At 40.1% G+C, this 5483-nt stretch overlaps 1 pseudogene; it reads right to left on the reverse strand.

The window, feature by feature from the left end:
* Positions 1–1279: 1279 nt before the first annotated feature.
* On the reverse strand, positions 1280–5036 carry LOC102115811 (vacuolar protein-sorting-associated protein 25 pseudogene; annotated as a pseudogene).
* Between the last annotated feature and the right edge of the window lie 447 nt (positions 5037–5483).

Here is a 5483-nt window from a genome sequence, read left to right on the forward strand (position 1 = left end):
TTGTTGGGTGGAAGGTTCTGTAAATGTCTATTAGGTAGGTCCATTTGGCCTAGAGTCCAGTTTAAGACTTTGCTGATTTTTGCCTTGATGATCTGTCTAGTCCTGTCAGTGGGGTGTTGAAGTTCCCCACCATTATTGTATTGCTGTTTCTTTTCTTAGGTCTAGTAGTATTTGTTTTATGGATCTTGGTGCTTTGGTATTGGGTGCATATATATTTGGGATAGTTATATCTTCCTGTTAAATTGAACCATTTATCATTACATAATAACCTTTTTTTGTCCTTTTTTACAGTTATTGGTTTAAAGTCTGTTTTGTCTGACATAAGTATAGCTCCTCCTGCTCATTTTTCTTTTCTGTTTGCATGGTATAGTTTTTTCATATGTTTATGGCAGCACTATTCACAATAGCAAAGTCATGGTATTAACCTAAGTGTCCATCTACAGATGACTGGATAAAGAAAATGTAGTATGTGTATTTATACACACACACACACACACACAAAGATGGAATGCTATGCAATCATAAAAATGAAATTATGTCTTTCACAGCAACATAAATGGAGTTGGAGGCCCCATTACTATAAGTGAAATAACTCAGAAACAGAAAATCAAATACTACATGCTCTCACTTATAAGGGGGGCTAACCAATGGGTACACAAGGACATATAAAAGGAACTAATAGACACTGGGGATTTCAAAAGTGGTAAGAGTGGGAGGGGGTACGGGTTGAAAGTTACCTGTTGGGTACAGTGTTTACTACTGGGGTGATGGACAGGCTGGAAACCCAAACTTCACACACACACAACACATCCATGAAGCAAACCTGCACTGGCACCCCTCAAACTATTAAAAAAATTGAAATGCTACAAAAAGTAATGAACAATTTTACATAAGAAAACAATTATTAAAAACATCCAAATAGCTGAATATATAGGAAATAGAGTGTCTGTTGATTTGAAGGTTAGAAAAGAGTGGATTAGTGAGATAAACATAGGAAGAACTTCATATCCTTTTTGAATAAAATGTTGATTAAAAACTAAATGATACAAGAAAGAATAACAAAGATTAGATTATATCATAATTCACATCATTATAGAATTGTTTGAGGTACTAGCACTCAAAACACTAACAAAATAAACTTTAATAACTATATTTAACTTTTTGTTATTTCCCTTTAGGCCGAAAGTATTTCAAAAAAATTTGTCATGGCTTCTAAGGATATGCTTTGTTCTCTCAACATTTCATGAAAAGAAAAAAACTCCAAAACCATGTACATCATCGTCCGTGATTAATCATCTTCAACATAACAAAGATACAAATAATACATTTCACAATTTTAGAAAAAACTGAGGTAAACAAAACACATAAATTTTTGTTGCTGATAAAATATCAAAGGAACAGACCTCACAAGAGTTCTTAAGTTTTTTTTTAGTTTTGAGTCTTTGGAGGATAAAAATATAAATAATATACTTGTTCAAAGAGTTGCAACAGACTATGATCAATTTTCAGTAATTAAAGATGATGGATTTTTGGCCGGGTGTGGTGGTTCATGCCTGTAATCCCAGCACTTTGGGAGGCCGAGGCGGGTGGATCACCTGAGGTCAGGAATTTGAGACTAGCCGGACCAATATGGTGAAACCCTGTCTCTAATAAAAAAATACAAAAATTAGCCAGGTGTGGTGGTAGGCACCTGTAATTCCAGCTACTCAGGAGGCTGAGGCAGGAGGATTACTTGCACCCAGTAGATGGCAGTTGCAGTGAGCTGAGATTGCGCCACCGCACTCCAGCATGGGTGACAGAGTGAGACTCTGTCTCAAAAAAAAAAAAAAAAATGATGGATTTTTGAGATTTGTTCAAGCTATGAATTCCAGATTAAATAAAAAGATATTACAAAACACTCCTGATTATATTCTTTTATGCAATAGAGATATTATTAGTCATGCTCTGGATGTTAATATAGTTATATCTGCTTTCTTTTGATTAGTATTTCCATGGCATACCTTATTCCTTCTTACTACTTTTTACATTTCTAATCATTATATTTCAACTGAATTTCTTGTAAGCAGCATATAGCTCAGTTTTTATTGTCTGAAGTGGGAGCAGTTGAGATTTTAATAACATAAATCAATGTTGGGCCCTGCCCGTCAGTGCCGGGCCCATGGGCCTCCCATCTTCCTATTGCTTGGATGGCTGCCTGCAGCCAGGCTTCCCACATTCTCTAGGAAAGATCCAGCAGCAGCCTGACAAGGGAGGCAACAGCAGCTAAGGGGATGGAAGATGAGGAGACAGAAGCATGTGCAGGTGCATGTGTGTATGAACTTCCACATGTGAACACACATAAAGTGTTAGGTTTACAGACCCTGGCTCAGAGGCAATCTAGGATAGGAAAGGAAGGAGGCAAGCCTTGAAGAAGCACATTTTTCTCTGGAGTGCCTCAGCCTCACCCTATCCCAGGACAGACATGTGGGGTATGAGAAACCCACCCCTAGGTCCCAGGCTTCAGGACTGGAGCCCTTTTGAGTCTGGTGGATTCACAGGTACAGTGTGTGGGTCCACAGAGTCTGTCTCCTTCTGAAAGCCCTGGAGAGGTGGAAGATAGAAAGTAAAAGGAAGCAGGTCTCTGACAGATGGACCTGACACCTCAGCCATCACTGGTCTCCGAGTGAGATGGTGATGATCTCAGCCTTATGTACCTACTGTAGGGCCTGCAGAGCCCACAGAAGGCCTCCTTTAGTCCATGGAACAACTTATTCTCTATGTCTTCCCTGTTGGTCAGCTCATACAGGCTAAGTATGGAGTTGTTCTGGCCACTCCTGGAGACCCACTGATAGATGAGTTTCCCCCATTCTTCTGGCCTCTGCCACACGATTAGGAAGCTAGACTTGCTCTTATCCAGCCACTGTAAGTTCCCATTCTTCCTTAGTTCCTCTAATACAACCTGGACTGATCCCACAGGAAGCTTCCACAGCTTGACGGTGCTGAAGAGCAGGATCTCCTGAGCATCCGCCGCCATCACGCTGGACTGTTTGTGTAGGCAGCAGATGGACAGAACCAACGAACACCAGGTGGCCAGCTGCTTCTGCCAAGTGGCCATGTTCAGCTGTAATGTAAAGGGCGGGAAGCGATACTGCCACAAACACTTGAAATTCATCACCATCATGATAGCCCAGGAAATCCCACATTTTTTTCTTTAATTTTTAATTTCTATTTATTTATTTTTTCGAGACAAAATCTCGCTCCGTCGCCAGGCTGGAGTGCAGCGCCGTGATCTCGGCTCACTGCAACCCCCGCCTCCCGGGTTCAAGCGATTCTCCTGCCTCAGTCTCCTGAGTAGCTGGGACTACAGCCATGTGCCACCATGTCCAGCTAATTTTTGTATTTTTAGTAGAGACAGGGTTTCATCATATTGGCCAGGCTGGTCTCGAACTCCTGACCTCAAGTGATTCACCTGACTTGGTCTCCCGAAATGCTGGGATTACAGGCATGAGCCACCATGCCCAGCCTCATAGAACTTTTGAATCTGTTGACTGAATTTTTTTTTTCACAGTTTTAGAAAAGTCTTGGTTAGTAGCTCTTAAAATACTGCTTCTGCTCCATTCTCTTTTTGTTTTTCTGAGACTATTACATATTGTTACATATTAGAACTCATCACTGTATCACATATGCCTCATGGTCTTTTCTGTACTTTCCATCTCTTTTTTTCCCTTCTCCCTGAACTTCAGGATGGATATTTTCAATTAGTCTGTCTTCCTGGTGATGAATTCTCTCTTCTGCTGTAAAACGCTCTGGTAGGGAGGTAGAGACGGAGCAGATCATATTAACCCCTATTAATCACATTGGGATTACACTGGTTCAGGACTAGGTTTTAGTCTTCTGTGAACACCATTTATTTCTGGTTTACCTTACCTCTTAGAGTATAGCTTCTGGGTGTCCTAATGGGAGGTCTAGCGTGTTTACTGGGGCCTTTTCTTGCTGAACCCTGAACTCTAATTTTTGTTTCTTAGGCTTGTTAGACTGCTGAAAGCTCTGCTCAGCTTTCTAGCCTCATTTAAGTGTCTGTTGCGGCCCAGCTTCCTAGCTTCTCAGCCCTGTGCTTTTAAATTGGCAAATGCCTCAAGGAAAAAGCCCTGCAGGATTCTGGGTTTATTTCAAAATGTATTTCTTTGCTTTGCTTTTAAATTGGCAAAAGCCTCAAGGAAAAAGCCCTGCAGACTTCTGGGTTTATCTCAAAATGTATTTCTTTGCTCTGATATTCTCGCCACTCAAGTCTGGCCACCTAACTCTGACTCTGTATCTATTAATAGCTATGTAATGTCTTCAAAGAGATTTATTTTTGTCTTTTGTCTTGCTATTACAACTTTTTTCTTTTTTTTTTGGTGGTGGGGTTGGTCTGCAAAAAGCATTCCCAGAAGTATAAACTTTAATAATGTTATTTAATATGCTACTTCTGTATCCTGAACATTAGTCATTTGGATGTGCAGAAACAGAAGAGTTTGTTCTTAAAGATTGCCACTACTGGGAGAGGCGGCTCATGCCTGTCATTCCAGCACTTTGGGAGGCCAAGGCGGGTGGATCCCTCGAGGTCAGGAGTTTGAGACCAGCCTGGTCAACACGGTGAAACCTTGTCTCTACTACAAATACAAAAATTTGCTGGGTGTGATGGCATGTGCCTGTAGTCCCAGCTACCGGCTACTCAGGAGGCTGAGGCAGGAGAATCGCTTGAACATGGGAGGCACGGGTTGCAATGAGTTGAGATCAAGTCAATGCACTCCAGCCTGGGTGACAGACTGAGAATACAATGGATTAATGATGAATGCTTGCAAAGAAATGAGGTGGGGGATCAGGGTAAGGCAGTTTCACCAAGACAATGGTGAAACTGACAGACATATTCATAGAGTAGAAAACAGATCTATAGACTGACCATGGGAAAAATGTGGTGAAGGTAATGAGTGATTTAGGAATCACAAGCAAAACATTTTGTACGCCTCTTTAAGTTGTGTATTTAAAATGTAATTATAATAGTTTATTTTTAACTGAATTACAGGGCAAAGCATGACGATAGCGAGCCATTCTCATCATTCTTCTTTAAAGAGAAATTGCATGGTTTTGAAATTGTTTTGTTATTTACTTATATGAGATGTTAAAACAAGATGGAAATGCAGCCATCACATACTAAAAAATAGCTTGAGTTTTGAAAATACCTTAATATTGTATGCTTCAGGTAATAATAATAATGATAACTTGTTAGCAGGATTTGCTAATACCCAGAGGTTAACTGGAGAGAAATCAATTCATATGCTGGATTCTGCTGGAGAAGTAATCAAAATGATGGATCTTGAGAGGATAACTTTTTCTTGAATTATACTTGTTGAAAGACCCACCTTTCATTCTACTTAAGAAAAGATGCTGACACTGATATGGACACAATGAAATCTTAAATACAGATGGAAATTCATAGATTTTGTTATTCTGAAATCTAGTTA

The sequence above is a fragment of the Macaca fascicularis genome, chromosome 1, assembly GCF_037993035.2.
Source record: "Macaca fascicularis isolate 582-1 chromosome 1, T2T-MFA8v1.1".
Taxonomy (NCBI): Eukaryota; Metazoa; Chordata; class Mammalia; order Primates; family Cercopithecidae; genus Macaca; species Macaca fascicularis.